This window comes from Lonchura striata, chromosome 4 (assembly GCF_050655825.1).
Source record: "Lonchura striata isolate lonStrDom1 chromosome 4, ASM5065582v1, whole genome shotgun sequence".
In the NCBI taxonomy this organism is placed as follows: Eukaryota; Metazoa; Chordata; class Aves; order Passeriformes; family Estrildidae; genus Lonchura; species Lonchura striata.
The window spans coordinates 58,174,517-58,191,759 of NC_140706.1; the positions used below are offsets into that span (position 1 = coordinate 58,174,517).

A 17,243-nucleotide genomic window follows, 5' to 3' on the forward strand; every position below is an offset into this window, starting at 1 on the left:
CAGGAAGTGTTTCAGAAAAATTTACCCTCTGCTATCAAGCAGGTTAACCTTGCTGAGAGGGAATGGTTCCAGGGAAGAGGAGACATGATTACTTACCTGATTACATTTCCTACTGAATATACATATATATATACACACACACACACATTTAGATCCATAGAGATATATAGATGCATAGGTATGTGTATGCATGTATATTCAGAACAAATGACACACCATAATCTTAGGACTAGGAAACATAAGGCTTTCTTAAAAGGATGCACTGTTGACTTGACAGGTACTATTATAAAATATCAGAAAATATTTTAAATATTCTACTGCCAAGGCTGCAATTTGATGCTGAGATTCTCATACCCCTGATAAAACTATTTGGTTTGGGTTTTTTTTTTTTGCATGCAGGAGGAAAACACAAAGCCATAAACAGCAAATCTTTGAAGCACAGAGGGGAAACACAAAGCGAGCAATGTAAAACCAGATACCAACCCTGCCAGTCCATATTTAGGTGGTATTTACAACTGCAGCTGGCTGGGGAAAAAATAATAATTAGGCAATCAGGTCACTTTAAGGATAAAGCATGGCCCTTTGACTACACACAGATCCTCCTTCTTGCCAGACACTTAACCTATCTTTGAAGGCTGCAGAGAGCTGACTAAAGAGAAACACAGCATTTCACCATTCACTCCAAATTATGCTTGTTTGCTTGTTTACTGGATTATTTTCAAAGGCTGCAATAAAAGCACAGACTGCCTAAAGGTTTCCACTGGATTTCTTTACCATCTTGCTGCATTTAAGGCCAGAACAAAATCAAGACCTTTTCTTTCCTTTCTTTTTCATGTTTGGTACAACTCCACTCCAACAATCCAACAGTATGTTTTATTTCCTTGGGCAAAGATACACTCTAGTAGGAGAAATAAACTGCACAGTAACATCTTACAACCATCTAAGTTGTTTTTTGTATTCAGATCTTAATAAAAAGAAGTTAGAATAAGCACTGAGATCAGGACAATGATATTCATCTGCTACAGCAGATGATCCCAGACGATTTTCCACCAAGAATAAAAATTCCACCTTTTTTCCTACAGGATTTCTAATGTATCTGGAAGGGGTCTAGCTACCTCATGTCCTTGACCAAGAAGGGACACCATTAAATGATCAGCACCTTGCTAGAAGCCTCCTCTATGCAGCAGCGGGATGCACTGCCACAAGGAGTGCTTCAGCCAGCACTCAGGAATGGGAGGGAGCAGCAGAGCTGCTGAGGGTGGCACAGCATGGAACACAAGGCATGGCCACACACAGGTTCTTCATGCTCCAGGAATAACAGGACAACCAAAGTGAGGAGCATCAGCAAGGATGCACCAAGAATGCTGGGTTTTGGTGTGGCGCAACACCCAGTTTCTTTGTCTGTCACAGCACATGCTCTGCACACTGAACACACACACAGCATCCTGGCTGATTTGTCCTGTGCTTACAGAACACTCTCTGCTCTTGCCCTTTGAAGGCTACGCTTGCTTCCTGTAGCCAGAAAATGAAATGACATTCAAATCAGGAAAGTCAAACCTCCAAAATTCTGACACATGGGTATTAGAGTAAGATTTAAAACATTAAAATCATTGTTGAAGGATAATTTGACCTGTATAACCATACATTTTCTCATATATTTATAATTGTTTCCATGGGGCAGGGGGAAAAGAAGAAGAAAGCATGAATTGGAACCATTTTAAAAATTCATGTGATTTTTTTCTTATTGGAATTACCTTGATCATTAATGACAAAGACATTGTTAATTCCAGGAGAAGGCAAAATAGGAATATCTACTTTAAAAATAAAATTAAAGAAAGGTATGTGGCAAAGTACCATTCAGAGTACAAAACACAAAGATTTTAAGCTTAAGCTCACAGGATCTTATGGCTACACTTATCCTTCACAGGCATACAACATGGATTTTCAAATTATTTACAAGGAGTTAAAGAAAAATTTGTGATTCAAAATAGGGAGTGGGGGGAGAAACTAAATTTTCTTGATGTTTGGAGAGGTTTATGTGTTTACTACTCTGCTTTCCACCCACAACAAACACACGTTTTAGCAACCAACAGTTGGAGAAGCAGAAGCTGCCAATGATAGTCAAATATGACATGCGGAAGGCATATTTTTTTTCTTTTATGCTAATTCAGAAAAGAAAAGCTTCATCCTTTAGACCCTGGTATGAAATAGGTATCTCTGAGTCCCTCCTTTTTAGATAAGCTCCCACCCAGGGAAACCACAAAAGATAAGGATACAATTTTTGGCTTTCTCTTGAAAGGGACCATGACCCCTCCTCCAGTCCTGAGTGGAAGGTCCCTGATGGCCCAGGCAATACCCTGCCATACCCTGCTCTTGCCTCACTACCAAAGTCATAAAGAGAAGAGCTGAGGAAGCTCCCAAAGTGACAAGAAAAGGCAACATGCTGCCTCCCCAATGTACAGCATCACCTCTGGCCACCAGAAACATGTATATCCCTTTCATTGCCAACTTCCCACAAGGCAAGCATGTATTTTAGCTATTCTAGCAGATGATGAAACACTGTTTATTAATCTCCAATCACTTTTAAAAATTATACATTCCTGAGAGTCACTGGAGCCCTGCTGGTCATGGCAAATGGCAATTTTAGAGAAAGTAAAGAACCAGATGAATTTGCTTTTAAGAAGATTATTTAAGAGCCACTCAGACTAATATGGTCTGTAACCATTCCCCAGCAAGTCTAATTGCAGACTTTCAAGAAAACGTTTTGACATTTTATTCCAGTATATCTGTTCAAGCCAGGATGTAACGAAGTTTGTAGAAGCTTCTACAATGGCTCTTAATGGTGGAATAACACCTCAGATTTCTCAAGGGTATGCCAGGTTAAGTTTTTGCTACTCCATTAAACTTTTAACATAGCTTCAGCAAATAATGAGTTTACAGACTGAGACTGTTCCCAAATCCAAGCACCTGAAGACAGTAATGAAGTAAAAATACAAAATGCCCATTGGTGGAGAAAGTTACACATTACCTATCAATCATTGCAGAGACTGACAGTCATAGGAGACCATTTCAAAGCCAATATGGGAACTGTATAGGCAGGAAAGGGTCAGGACAGCAATAGTGATAAAATGGGAGGAAAGCAGCATGTAAGCTATCATATTCATTATTTTACTACTACCAGAGTACCCAAAAATCCCAGTGGAGTCCTAAGCTCCAGCCCGCTAAGTACTGCACACACGTAAAGTAAAACCCCTCCTGCCCTGAACAATATATATTCAATAAGTCTGAGGACAAAGACCATGAAAGAGGCAGTGGCACTGTCCCTGTAGTGCAGATGGCCAACCAAGGCAGAAGGAGGTTATGCCCCTTTTGCAAGGTCAGGTGAAAAATCAATGGCATGCAAGCACAGGTCATCTGAATTGCAGTCTGGAGTCCACTGCAAAGCCAGACCTCCCCACTCTGATGTCTGGGCCAGCACTGCTAAATGCTGTGCTTAGGTACTTTGTGCATCCTCCTGGAGTGCTACCATGAGTTGGGAATTCAGCAGGGAAATCCTGCTGAACACCCTGTGAAAACCTGACTGTTTCAGAGCTGTGCTCTGAGCCTCTCTCAGGATCTTCAGACCCAACTGATATGAGAGGTAGTGAAACAGATACCAAGTGTGGAGGAATACATGTCCCTTGAGGGATGCAAAATCTCTGACAAATAATCAAAAACTCTGTGCTGCACTTGGAACTTGCTCATTTGTAGCAAAATTACCTAAAAGTAGGAAGGGCTCCATTTGCAGAGTAAACAGTGGTACAAGCCACTAAAACCACAGTGATCTGCAAGAGAAGGAGAAAGAAACCCAACATTGTAGATCTCTCTGGAAAAGTTCATCGTGGCTCAGCAGGATGGCTCGCTAGGGGAGGAGCAGAATGAAGCCCAGCAGCATTGCTGCCCCTGGCCCCTAAATTTTTAAGAGCATGCTATGTTCTCCATACCCATTAACTTGCACAACTATTAATATCCCATTCCTCTTCAGAACAGTGGAGTCCTAGTATTTCAAGGATTTGAAAACTGACCCAAAATCAGTAAGGTTAAAGCCTTACCTTCTGCAAACACATACTGTAAACGGTAGGATTTGAGTGGCATCTCTGTAGCAATTCCCTGTACTAACTGTAGATCAACTGGGTGCTTTATACACTTTGGTGAAAGGATTTTTCCTTATTTCTTAGGATGATCATAGCAAAGAGAATATACCTCATCATTTCCCTTCTCTGTCAATCCCAGCTATTTATCACAGAGGCTAAGAGTTTACCCATTAATGGGATAAGGATTCCTAATCTATCAAGAATATATGCCAGCAACTAATCATTAGATCCTCTGTAAGCCTACACATTATTTACTTTTGACATAACACATTGTACAGCTTTTTCTTTTACTCAAAAATAATTTCTAGTCTCACATTGCTCTTGAATGGAAGAAGATGGCTACAGAGGGAAAGCTGTTTAACACCAGAAGAACCTGTATCAGCTCCCCAGACAACTTAAATCAACATAGGCAGTGACCTGATTTTGATGGCACTAAGCTATTTTGCATCAGCTGAACACTGGGCCCATTATCAATAGATTTGGAAATGAGCAAGCAGGTGCAAAAAACTCATTTGGCATTGAAAGAGTAGCTGTAAGAGGCTTTTACAAAAGTTTCTTATTGAAGGTTTGCTTTTTATGATCCCACTAATGAGTACCTAGCTTCCCCACAGATTCTGTGTATCAAGTGCTTGTGGATTCTATGGCACAGGGCTCTTCTTCATTGTCACCAGTATGGAAAGGGTTTGACACATAGGTGATTTTCATGCACATCCCAAGGAACCAAGCTGCTTGGGAGAAGAACAGAAGGGGCTTAAAGCAATGATGTACTTTTCCCCTTCACTTATGTTACCAATTCTCCACCCCAACACCCATCCTGCAGAGTTTCAGCTCAAAAAGAAGCTTTGTCATCCAGACTTGTTTGTTTTTACAGTTCTGGAGGAGATGATAATGCAGAGTCAAATAAGAAGATAACTTCCATATTTAAACAGCTACACATATTCTCAGCCTATTTCAGGAGCACAGGGAAGATAACATACAGCTCCACTTTCCAGGCTTACCATGCTAAGAGGATAAAAAGAGAACTCTTGTTAATACTTGTGCCTAGACAGTAGAGCATTATGGCTTGGATTCACAAAGGGATTTAGAACTCTAAGTCCCACTGAAATCAGGAAATGAATGGGACTTAGGGTCCTAAGGGCCTTTGAGAGTCCCAGTCTAAGTGCCTCCTCCTTTTGAAGCCAATGGGAACAATGCCATGGCATTAAACAAGGGCAGAGCCTGCCCACGAAGCTTTATTAGAAGACACAGGGTTATCTGGTGACAAACAGGCACAATGCCCCCGGTGAAGAGACATTGGCCCGACTGCTTTTAAAGCTTCCACTGCGCTCCATCAAATGGAGCTGAAGCAAAGTCCATGCACGTCAATGAGAGCTTTGCAGCGAGATTAAGCTTTCAGTCCAGGTCCTCGAGTCAGAGGCAGAGGAGTTGTCACTGGGAAGACAAACTGTGCTATTAGCAAGCCTGGACCATGCACTGTTACTGCATAAAGCTCTTTGAGTAGGCAGGGAACAGTGCACAGTGGTGTAGTTTCACCCCTTGGTTTTCCATGATTAAAGCTTGGCATGCCCTAATCCACACTAGCTTTAAAAACATTCAGCGAAGTAAATGCAGCCATGGTACTCGCACTTCATTCATTATTGCTATTTGGAATACATTTTTAATAAAGATCAGTGGCATATGCTCCTGTAGAATGAAATGAGGTTTGCCAATGCAGGTCACACCAGCACTACTGTCACTTTCTAGACTAGTAAAGGGAGAAAAAATTCAACCTATTTTCTGTATTGAACACAGCATAGGAGAAATATACAGCATTATCAAGTATCAAGTGTTTAAATATTATTAGCTGCTACTAAACTCATTGTGCTGGTATAGTGTATCTCTTTTGCTTATACAGTACCAGAAAGCTTCATAATGTAAGACAAAGTTATACCAAGAAATGACCCAATGGAAATAATTGGAATGGTGAATCCCTTTAAACAAGCACTTACCTGAAGCCTGCAGTTCCTCTTTCCTGTTCTAGTAGATCCAGAACTTCCCTATTGAAGCTGATATACAAGTTGAGCACTTAGCTCAGCTTCGTCTGTGGGACTCGTTTGTTCTACTTGGTCCACAGCATATAGCCAAGAGGACTAAAAAGCTGTTTTACATGAAACAGCATTTTTGACAAAAGGTCTTCCTCAAAATCATCCCTGGAATCTTGCAGTTTGTACTGTAGGCAATTTGACATGAGGTCAGAAAATACACATCATCACTGCAGCAATGCTATCTCAACACCTAGAACATGTAGCTAAAGCTGCCTCTGCTCTACCTAGTCAGAAGGAGTGAAAGAAAAAAAGGAATGTTTTTTTAAAAAAGGAAATCAATAAACACCAGCATTTCATCTCTGCTCAATTTAGCCCTTTCTGGAAGCACAGATAACTCCTGATTTGGCAGTTGTCCAAAGTGTCCAAATTCAGACAGTCTGATAGCCCTTTCAGTAGGGTTAGTCTTGGCGGAGACAATAATCAGGCCTCCCACAACGAATTTCATTCAATGAGCGGTACTGATTACAGGAGTGGCTCGAATCATCACACAGTATTGACCAGAGATCAATTTTCAGCTTGAGGTATTGTGGAGAATATACAGTACACAGCTAAGCCAAAGGCAGGGAGTAAGGATTCAATAGCCTACCCAACCATGTCAAATAAAAGCCTGAACAGATAGATGCTACAATCTCTGCCCCCTGAAGCCCTTGGTTTTAAAGATACAGGTTATGATGAAATGGAGCCCAAGGAACTATGTTTCATCATTAACTTTTTGCTGCATCATTAAAATTGCCATTTGGTTTTCCACCCCAAATTTGTTTGTGATTTCACATTAAAATTTGTGATTTCACATTAAAAAAAACAGATGACTTGCTCAAACAGCTCTTCATTTGATCCTTTCTCTCCTTAACCAAAACTCTCTGAGCCAGTTAATGACAGCCCTTCCTGCTGCAGGTGCCTCAGCCCCCAGCAGTACATTCAATGTTTTCCACCTCTACCCATACCAGGAACCACAACTTTCAGCTCTGACCCCACACCACTACCATCTTTGTAAACAGGGAACACCTAGTGATGCTATGTTCTCTGAAAACCCCATGCTGCCAAGCATTGCTGGACAATTCTGGCCCTTCACACCTTTAAGAAAAAAAAAAATAACCACGGAGGTAAGGAAATACAACATATCCTAAAAATAGTCAAAAGAAAGAAAAAGGTGCTTGAGAAGGGATTCCTTTCCCAGTTATGCTCACTGTCATGTATATTACAAGACCATTTCTGTAGAGCATTCAAAGAGGAACCAGGGCTTGATCCAGCTCTGTGGCAAAGAAAAGGAGGTCAGGACCCATTTTAGGACATGCAGCTGCATAGGTCTCTCTGCCAAGTACCAGCCCTCAGGAAAAGAGCTTTCACTTAGGGAAAATCTACACCAAAAGTAGTTTTCTTCCTTGCTTCTCCAGGCCCCAATGCCTGGTTGCATTCCTCACCACACCGGATCTTGGGATTCAGAGGGAGTGGGGCAAAAACAGACATGGAGCCTTGCACAGATGCTCCCAAATCTCCACAGGCACCTTCCAGATGGGAGAATTTGCAATGTCTGAGCAAATGCAGAATTTGACAAGCCAGTTTGGAAGCAGGGGGCTTTGAGCTGGAAAAGGTATGTGTTTTACTTGCATGGGGAGAAACTGAGAATCAGAAACAAGTGTGGGACTTGGTCTGTTTGCACTGAAAACTTACAGTATCTTAGAGTAGCTTTGGTTCAAGTGTGGAAGGGTAGAGAGCTTAATCTTGTAGATATCGGGGATTCTTGACTTTTTTTAACAAAGATTTTTTTTTTACTCATCTATTTATGGAACCTATTTTAATATTTCCACAGGGCTCAAAGAACAGTAATACAGTGTGCCTTTTAAAACGGAAGAGAAATTTGAAAATGGGTAATCTAAAAATCACATTGAATCACAGGAAAAGTGAATTTAGCAACCACGAAACTGTTTACAAAGTCATTGAAACCACTGGGTTGTAACAAGCTGTGGTGTAGCAAGGAAGGACAAATTTACAAACTTCTCCACCAGTCTATACTCAAGCCTTATGCAAAAAATAAAAAAAAAAAACAAGAGAAACTCACAGCTAGAGCAAGTTAGATTCTAATCCTTCACAAGTTAGCAGCTCAACTGAGTTGACTTCCCACATCCACACACAAAAAGCAGGAGCTTATGCACTTGAAGCATTTCAATGTTCTGCATAAGATCCTACTGCTTCTCTTTACTCTCTCACTTTGTTTTCTTCTTATGTTCTTTAAGCCAATTAAGTTCTCCCATTTTGCAAAACTTACTTTTTTTTCTTTTACCTTTAACAGTTCTGGAGTCTTTTTTGTGTTTTCTACAGTCTTATTCCCCTTAGTCTTAATAAGTTAAACATAAAATCAAACCTAACTTGGTCATGAATGAGTAAAGAAATATAACAGTGGTCTAGGGAAAACTATATTAAATGATCCCATGCAAACTTAGCTATAAGACAAGTACTACCAACAGGAATTAAAAACAGGGAGATGTCAGAGGATGGTTTTGGGCATTTTTTCTTTTTGCCTATTCTTCAATCTGTCAAAAAGCAAATGTAAATCAAGGACCAAAATGAAGTAACAAGGGTAAAAAATAGTGCTGAATGTTTGAAACAAGACAGTGAGTTCAGTTTTAAGAGACTCAGCTTCCAGATTTCTCATCTACATAAGCCCTCAAACAATGATGTGTTCTAACAGAGTGAAGTGCTAAAATGCATCTGAGCTGCAAACAGCGGATTGGTATCCTGCAGTGACAGAAAATTACTGCTGGATGACAGGGCCTGCAAAGTTAAATCGTATTGCCTTAAAGAAGAAGATAAGAGTACTGCTAGGAAACGCAGGCTGCTATACAGTAAAGTATAATATGCACACACCAGAATCAGAGGTCTCTCTTATTTTTCTGATGTTGTAGTGGCCAAGGCATGCCAAATGAATTCAGCAATTTCACAGCGACTTAGAAGAAAAAATAATTTCAATTTAATAAATATATATACATACACACACGAATATATAAACATGGCCTAAGGCTTTACAAATCACAGAATTCATTAAAAAATTAAATGAGAAATTTACCTACTATTTTTAAAAGTTGCCCTCTGCCCACACAAATAACAGAGGATCTCTTTGTATTTTTCTAACCTCAGCCAACTACACCAGCTTTTTCGGAAGACATTCCTGTGCCTTTATTTTCAGCTTCTCCATTCTGCAGTGTTCTGTGTTATGGTGTAGCACTTTTCCCAGGGCTTCCCCCTTGCATTGTAATGGACCAAATATTTGGATTTTTCTACTTCTCCTTCGTATAACAAGCATCTTTAGTCATCTACTTTCTTGTTTCAAAAACAACTGCTTTCAGTGCACACAACAATTTGCCATCAGAATATTTATTTAAATGCTGCACACTTGCCATTTAAAAATAAAATCTTGCATTAAAAAAAAAAAAGTAAGTTGGACATCTAACAAGTGTGACCCACAAGATCTCCATTCTGCTGGAAAATCACAGCCATGACACTCAAATTTAATTGTTTCTTATCTTCTAAAAAGTTCATCCAGAGTTGGCCATTTTATCTATCAGGCGATACGTTTTAAAAATAAGAATTTTCCTCTCTGTAAAATGAAAGTCTCTGTTAATTAAACAAATTCAATCAGCAAACCTAAGACTGGCCAAAGCTTGCATGAAAATGAAAAGGACTCAGATAAGACAAAATCCAACACAACTCCTGTTTCTACATGAAGAATTTACTGCCAGTCAAAATGTCAGCACTCGGGGGCACACGGAGATTGCAAAAAAGCTGTGATTGCTCCACACACACAATTTAAGCAGATTCTTCTTCTTGCTGTTACCTCTGCACCTTCCCCATGACGTGATTTACAGCTAGCCTGATGAAGATCAGCCAGCTATGGCTGAGATACAGAAACAATCTGGCCCATGGCTGAGGAGCACTGAGCACCTCCAAAACCTGTTCTGCGTTAACCTCTGTGCCTACTGATGGATTTCAGTGCCCCAGGCTTCGACTGATCAAGGCTCTGTCAATACTTCCCTGGAAACAGCCTCCCGTCCTGCAGCACACAAGGGCTCATTTGAAAGACCTTGTGTTGATTGCTAACATGTGTCCTCACTTACAATATTTTATTTCATGGTGAAATTCAGATGCAGTTATGATTTTAAAACACTGTAGCTAGCGGTGGATTTGAATGGATAAGTAGACTAAGCATAGTTAAAAGTCCCACTGGGAAGTCTTAAAAAGACTAATTTTTGAATATGCAAACACTTTCATGTCACTCAATCCTGATAAACTCCAGTTCCAGGAGCCCACAAGATGAAGGCAATCTGATACTAAACAAAGCCACTAACTGCAAGAATAGTAACTTAGAAAGGATTTATACTGAGGCATTTATCCTGTGCAGGTTTCCTTTCAAACATACTGCTGTGGGCTCTCCTTCTTTTCCAAAGACATCGTATATTGTTCTTTTGTGACCACTTTACTCCTCTATAGTAGTTTTTGACATCTGCATTAAACTACCCTACGTATTCCCATCTTTTTTTTACTAAGTGGCATAAGTAGAAGAAAAGGAAACTCTATTTCTCCTGACATACACAAAGTCACACAAATAAAAATACTGTTACAGCTGAAAGGAAGAATTTGCTGCTTGCTTTGTTTGCATTTAGAAAGCTTATCACAACTAAAAATACACCTTGCCTGGTAGTACTAAAGAGATGTTACTGGCAATGCATAGGATTTGCAAAATTATTGCACTCTAGTTTAATGCTGCAATCAGAAGTAAAAGGACTATCAGTAGCTTGAAAGGGTAGGGGGTGATTCCAGACATAGCCTTCACTAGGAATGCAGGCCAATCGGGAGCATTTGGAGCAACCACCCCTCAGAAAGATTTATTATTAAAGTCAGGACACAAAACCAGTTTGGTTATTGACAGCCAGGGTGTGTGTCCTACATACTGCTGTGCACAGTGGGGGTCACACCCTGACCCAGCTGCACACTTGGATTGAGCAGCTCTTCCAGTGCTCTCATCCTTGCCCTTGCTGTCATATTATTCTAAGTATTACGGATGATAAACCAGGGGCTGCTAAGCCCTAACTGAGCCTTCCACTAGCATTAAACTGACTTCACTGAGATTGGATGAGAAAAAAATCAGACCTACACCACATCAGGCAATGTGGCAAGAGGCAGGGGATGGCACAGAAATGGCAAAACGTGGCAGCTTCTCCTCGGTGTGAGAGATGCCAGAAAGCCCCACAACCCAAGAGGGGATGTGCCTCCAGCATCTCTTCAGGGCAGGAGACAGGACTGATTGCAAAACTTAAGATCACAGAGTCCCTGTCAGTACCTCTGTCCCTGGATGTCAGCAGATTAAATAAATATGGCCACAAAGGTCTGCAGGTTAAATGGAAAGACGTTAAGTGCCTCAGACTCCTAGAGTGGGGTAGGTTTGCTCCTTTGAAATCTATATGTTTAAATTTTACTTCCTCTCTCGTTAGCCTGATTTGAGACCACCATCACAGTGCTATTTTGTCATTTGGCCAAATGCACAGAGACCATTTTCAGAAATGGTTTTTGTCCTTGAGAACAGACACAGAGCATCTTTTCATGGTACCTGCAGCTCACAGAGATCACACACAGCTTTAGAAGCAACTAAAACCAACAGGTTAAGAGTAGTCTAAGGAGCCAGGTTGCAGCAAAGGGTCATCCAGCACTGACTGAGGACACTCTGAGATCACTGACCAAAAACAAATCAGCAGGAATGTGTTCAAACCAAGGGTACTGACATAACTAAAATCTCCATTATTGTGTTCTGTTGAGGAAAACTGAGATGGAAAGTTGAACTAAAAAGCCTTTCTGATGATTTATCGCCAAAGCTTATATACTCTGGTCAAAGAAAAGAAGTCTGCTCAAGGTTTTAGCTCAGTTTTGTCCTTTGCTTAAAAAAATAAATGCTTGAATGCAAATAGTTGACAGTGAAAGAAGAAGGTTGATCTCTTCAGGCTCTCAAACTTGCAAAAAGGCAAACCTGTTTTTTTAGTATTTGAAATACATTAACCCAAATAATGACTCATTTACTCCTTGATTACTGGAAGATGATTATGCACATTAAAGTCTTTTGTGAATCTGCAACAATAAAAGACTATGATGACATTTTAGAGAATGTGCAACAATTATCCTTCCTCCAAATTTCTTATTTAAAAAATAAGGACTTTTTCCTCCATAGAATTACTTCCTCTCTCAAAAAAAAAAAAAAAAAAAAAAACCTTCTACCTGGAAAGATAACCTTATGGTCAGCAGAAGGATGTGTGAAGGATACTGGAGCAAGGAACAGTACATATAGAAACACAGATAAAAGGAGTGAGCTCAGGTACTGGAATATGAATATGACCATAGCAAAGGTGCAAGCCCCACAAAAATAGGGGGCTGCCACCTAAAAGCACAACTCCTGCCAGGCAGTTTCTAGATCATGGTGGTATCTCAAAGTAGTGCTCAGTCAAAAGAAAATTATATCCAAGATGCCTGATTAGCAAAGACACTAATAGAGGTGTGCCTTTCCTTCCTGAATGAAACAAGTGAGCAAAGACCACCAGTTACGCTAGAGAAAAAGGATTTCTTAAGAGCAAATAAGCAGAAACATGGGAAAGCTCAATCCACACCTATACTATGGTGAAGTTTCTCAGCTGTGGTTGAGGCACAAAAGGCACATATAAAATCCAGTGTAAAAGCAGATGTAAGAAAGCAAAAAGAGGATCAAAGTTCATATGAACAAATTGTAAAAGTCAAAAAGTCAAACTGGTACTTCTTAACTCTGCTGGTATCTAGATGCAAGGCAGGTAACAGGAAAAGCAAGTGATTTGGGCAAGTAAAGTACAAAATACAACATTGAAAGGAAATTTCCCTGAATAACATGAAAACTCACAGACTAAAATAATCAAAATATATGAGATACAGGAGATCTAGAGATCTCAGAATTTAAGTTTGGAGGGGCTGTACAGAGAAGGACACCTGGTTTTATGGGTCACTGAGCACACTACAGGCAAATTAATCTCGATACACTGCAGAGAGGCTTCCAAAACTAGAAGCAAGCCCTTCAACTCTTACCTCTTCAAAAGGGGAAGATAGTAGAAATGCCTCCCTGACATGCAAGAAGTACTCTGAGAGCTGGAAGAGACAGGCACCATATGAGGAGATATCAGTGAGAATCAGAGCTGGGGGAAATCATAGAGGAAAATAACCATTAAAGAGCAGCTGCTCCTAAGACAGAGTGGCAGCTCTTTCCTTCCTGGAGGACTTTGCCACATCTGTGTACAGCAGCAACAGCTGCTGCCTTTGTCAGGGAAAAGGGATGCTGGAGTGCAAGAAGCCCAGAGAATGTGCTGCCAACAGCTCCTTGCTACCCTGCCCCATGTTCAACCATCTCTCCAGCAGCTCCCAGCTTGCTGGAATTGAAAGCATAGCTGTTTCATCACACTCTAACAGACCAGATATGGATTTTTACACAGCCTTCTTTATATATCTTTAAAGACTGTGTATTTCTGGAATGCTTATGGCATATCCATTCTAGTAATGAGACTGGAAGATAAGCTATTTGCTCCCACACTCATGGTAAGTTTAATTCATGGGAAAGCTGCTGCAACTTGATACCTTGCCAGTCTTACATAATACATCTTTGTAGCCCCAGACCCCCTCAAGGACCAATCACTACTCAGAACACCACAGCAGGGACCCTTACAGGATGAATGGAGAATCCTACTAAACAAACCTGCAGGAACAGCACTTATGGACAGGTAGGTTTGCCTAAGGGAAACCAAATTTTAGAGTACAGGCTTCAGGAGGAGCTTCCCATTGGGCATAGTTAAATGCTTGCAGAGAAGGGAGAGGCTGCAGCCCCCATGCCTACCGGCCTCTCCCCCTCCTGGGTGGCACAGCTGTAGGGGCTCCTGGTATCCAGACCATCATTTCCCAGCAGTTTCCAGGCTAATGAGTCTTAAACAAAAGATTCAGCTGCCCAAAGGCTGGTGGCTAAAACGGAGCCATCAGCAGCCTAAATACTCACCAGGCTCCTTTTATAGTTAGCAGAGATTGAGTAAATACAGTCAGGGGAATTCAGAGAGTGATTCATCTTGACCCAGACAGAAGTGTCCAAAAGCATGTACAAAAAGCAAAGTGCTTGCCAAGAGGTCAGGCCAGCAGAAATGATGCTTGTCCTCACAGCCTCTGCGTAACTTGTGTAGCTATTGCATAAAGATGTAATTATGTTTATTCTCAGACTTCTGTTTAATTTTGCAAAGAGGGCCCCAGCAGCTAAACAGAGCAAAACAGATGAAGGGCATCAGACCTCACCCTTCACGTCCAGGCTGCATTCCTGACTTTGCAAAGGGAGATGGAACACACCTCAGCATGCAGACTCTGCAGACAGTGTACACACAAGGCTCTGCCCTGCTGACAGAGCTCTGAAACTGCATCAGGGTGCTGGGTAAGGTCTAGGAAGCTATGGCACAGACAGGCATCACTTCAGTTTTTTAGGAACCTCATAGTAACCTAGGAAAAAAAAAAAAGAGTGGGAAATCATAGAATCGTTAATTATGGAAAAGCTCTCTAAAATGCACAGAGTCCAATTGTTAATCTAGAACTACCACATTCACCACTAAACTAGGTCCCTGAGTGCCACATAAACACAATTTTTAAACTCTTTACAGTGATGTAGATTCCACTGCTTCCCTGGGCAGCCCATTCCAATGACTCACCACTCTCTCAGGAACAAATTTTTCCTGATGTGCAATCTAAACCTCCTCTGGCCATTTCCTCTTGTCCTGTCACATGTTACCTGGGAGAAAAGACAGATCCCTACCTTTATACAACCTTTCAGGTAATTTTAGAGAGCAATAAGATCCCCCTCGGTCTCCTCCAGACTAAACACTCCCAGCTCCCTCAGCTGCTCCTCATTAGACTCATGCTCCAGACCCTTTCCTGGTTCTGCCGCCCTTCTCTGGACACGGTCCAGCACTTCAGTGTCTTTCTTGCAGTGAAGGCCCCAGAGCTGGACACAGCACTCGAGGTGCAGCCTCACCATTGCTGAGTACAGACAATCACTGCCCTGGTCCTGCTGGCCACACTGCTGCTGACCCAGGCCAGGATGCCCGTGCCCTTCTTGGCCACCTGGGCACACGCTGGCTCATGTTCAGCTGCTGTTTCCCAGCACCTCAAGTTCTTTTCTCCCAGGTAGTTTTCCAGCCACTCAAATTCTGCAAAGGAACTTTCCCCATCAGAATCTATTGCCTTTGTTTTTTCTAATATTTTGCTTTATTGAGCATATTTAGCTCTAGCACAGGACACATTTAGATTTGGCCATGAGGACTGCAGTCAATCTCACTTTACAATATGCCTCCTGGGGAAGAGAGGAGGGGATTGTTTATGTAGGTTCACAAATGCTGCCTGAAAGACCTGCTAGAAGAGCCCTTTGCCTCTCTCCACTGGTGAAGCCCAGCATTGACTTCACCCAAGAAGAGCCATCACTCACACCACCTCTCTGATTCTCCTCCAGGCAAGCATCAGGGGAAGAAAAGGGCACCAACCTCACTGTATGAACACAAAGAAAGCAGGTAAACATTTTAAAATTTAAGATTGGGCAGAGAAATGAGTAAGAGGTGCATCAGCCAGGGAGTGACTAAGAAGTACTTTACAAATAATCAGGCTGAAGCTACTGGACGTGTAGGCTAGGGCCCAGGCCACCTGAAAGTCATCAAAACCATGCCCTTTTGAGATGCTTCAGCTATGTGAACGTGTAGGCTGAGCATCCTCTGCAGAGGATGGTGTAGAAGCACGGAGGTGTAGACACAGAAGGAATAAGGCTGGGAGCCAAACTGGGGCGTAGAGGGTGTGGAAGGAGGGAGGATAAGGCACTTTGCTACATGTCAAGTTAGGAATGTGGCTCACAAGGCCTGTTGTTTGGGTTTAGAGTTGCACAAGAGGTTAGGAAGCTCAGGTCAACACCACCTCCAAAAAAAGGCCAACAAAACATTCAATATGTGAACAACTGCCAGTTGTGTTGCCACAGAACACCCAGCTAAGAAGGGGTTCACTTGAGTTACCAGCTCTTCAAGTAGAAAAGAAAACACAGTCTCTCTTCAACAAAGGTGCAACAGTTGAGGACATTTTCCATTACTCAAAAGAAAAAAAAAGAAAAATCCAAGCCAAAAACCACCAAAGAAAAAGGAAAAAAATAGAAGAAAAAGAAATAGACAAAAAACTGCTTGACCATAAATATAGAGTGGCCACAGCGCTGTCAAGGCGAGCAACAGTGGAGACTGTGCAGATCAAAGCTCAGCTTCAAGTTGGAAAACCAACACCCCCATCTCCAAGGCACAGAGGAGGTGGCAGGGTACAAGGAGCTCCTGTTGCTGGACTAATATCTGAAAACAAATTATGTCATTTGGAAATACAAGCTCTGTATGCTTCATCAAGAGGAACAACAGCTACAAATACTATTTAAACCCTTTTCTTCTCCCTTTCCATTTTTTGTTGCCCAGTGTATGTAGGAAAAGGAGTGAGGCCAGCTGGACAGGACAAGAAACCTGTGTCCAGACATTGCTCACAGAACAAATCTTCACCAAACCTTTCCAGACACTGCCTTACAATCGGCTAACACCAGTCTTTGGGAACATGAACATTTGTTCACTTCCATATTGTTCTCATGCTCACTTAAAAGAAAAAAAAAAAAAGTAATAAAAATGAACTAGTTAATTTTTTTCTACCTATCTCCCATAAACATCCAGATTACTTCCTCTAACAGACAGAACTGTTTCCACACAATCAATAGTGGGTTTCAGTTGCACGTGGTACTATCTGTGTAGGCGAGAAGAGTTCAGCAAAAGGTGGCAACATCACACACAGCCTGTCTGATGTATGGAAAGCTATACATCCCTGAAAAGCCGTAAGGCGGCTTCCCTTTGCTCAGCTGAATCAGCATGCAAATTTCACTTAGATGAATGAGGCAACAGCACAGGCAGGGTGTACCACTTCAGATTTCGGGACA

The 17,243-nt window shown here is 41.5% G+C and overlaps 1 protein-coding gene across 26 annotated transcripts in view; it reads right to left on the reverse strand.

The window, feature by feature from the left end:
- The window catches only part of ADGRL3 (adhesion G protein-coupled receptor L3), a 496,522-nt gene that overhangs the window by 425,731 nt on the left and 53,548 nt on the right, over nucleotides 1-17,243 (reverse strand). Inside the window, exon 3 of one of the 26 annotated variants that reach the window (XM_085579168.1) lies at nucleotides 14,603-14,749. The exons of the other annotated variants lie outside the window; for them this stretch is intronic. The gene's annotated coding sequence lies outside the window, so the exon portion shown is untranslated. The remainder of the gene's footprint in view (nucleotides 1-14,602; nucleotides 14,750-17,243) is intronic. 26 annotated transcript variants of the gene reach the window in all.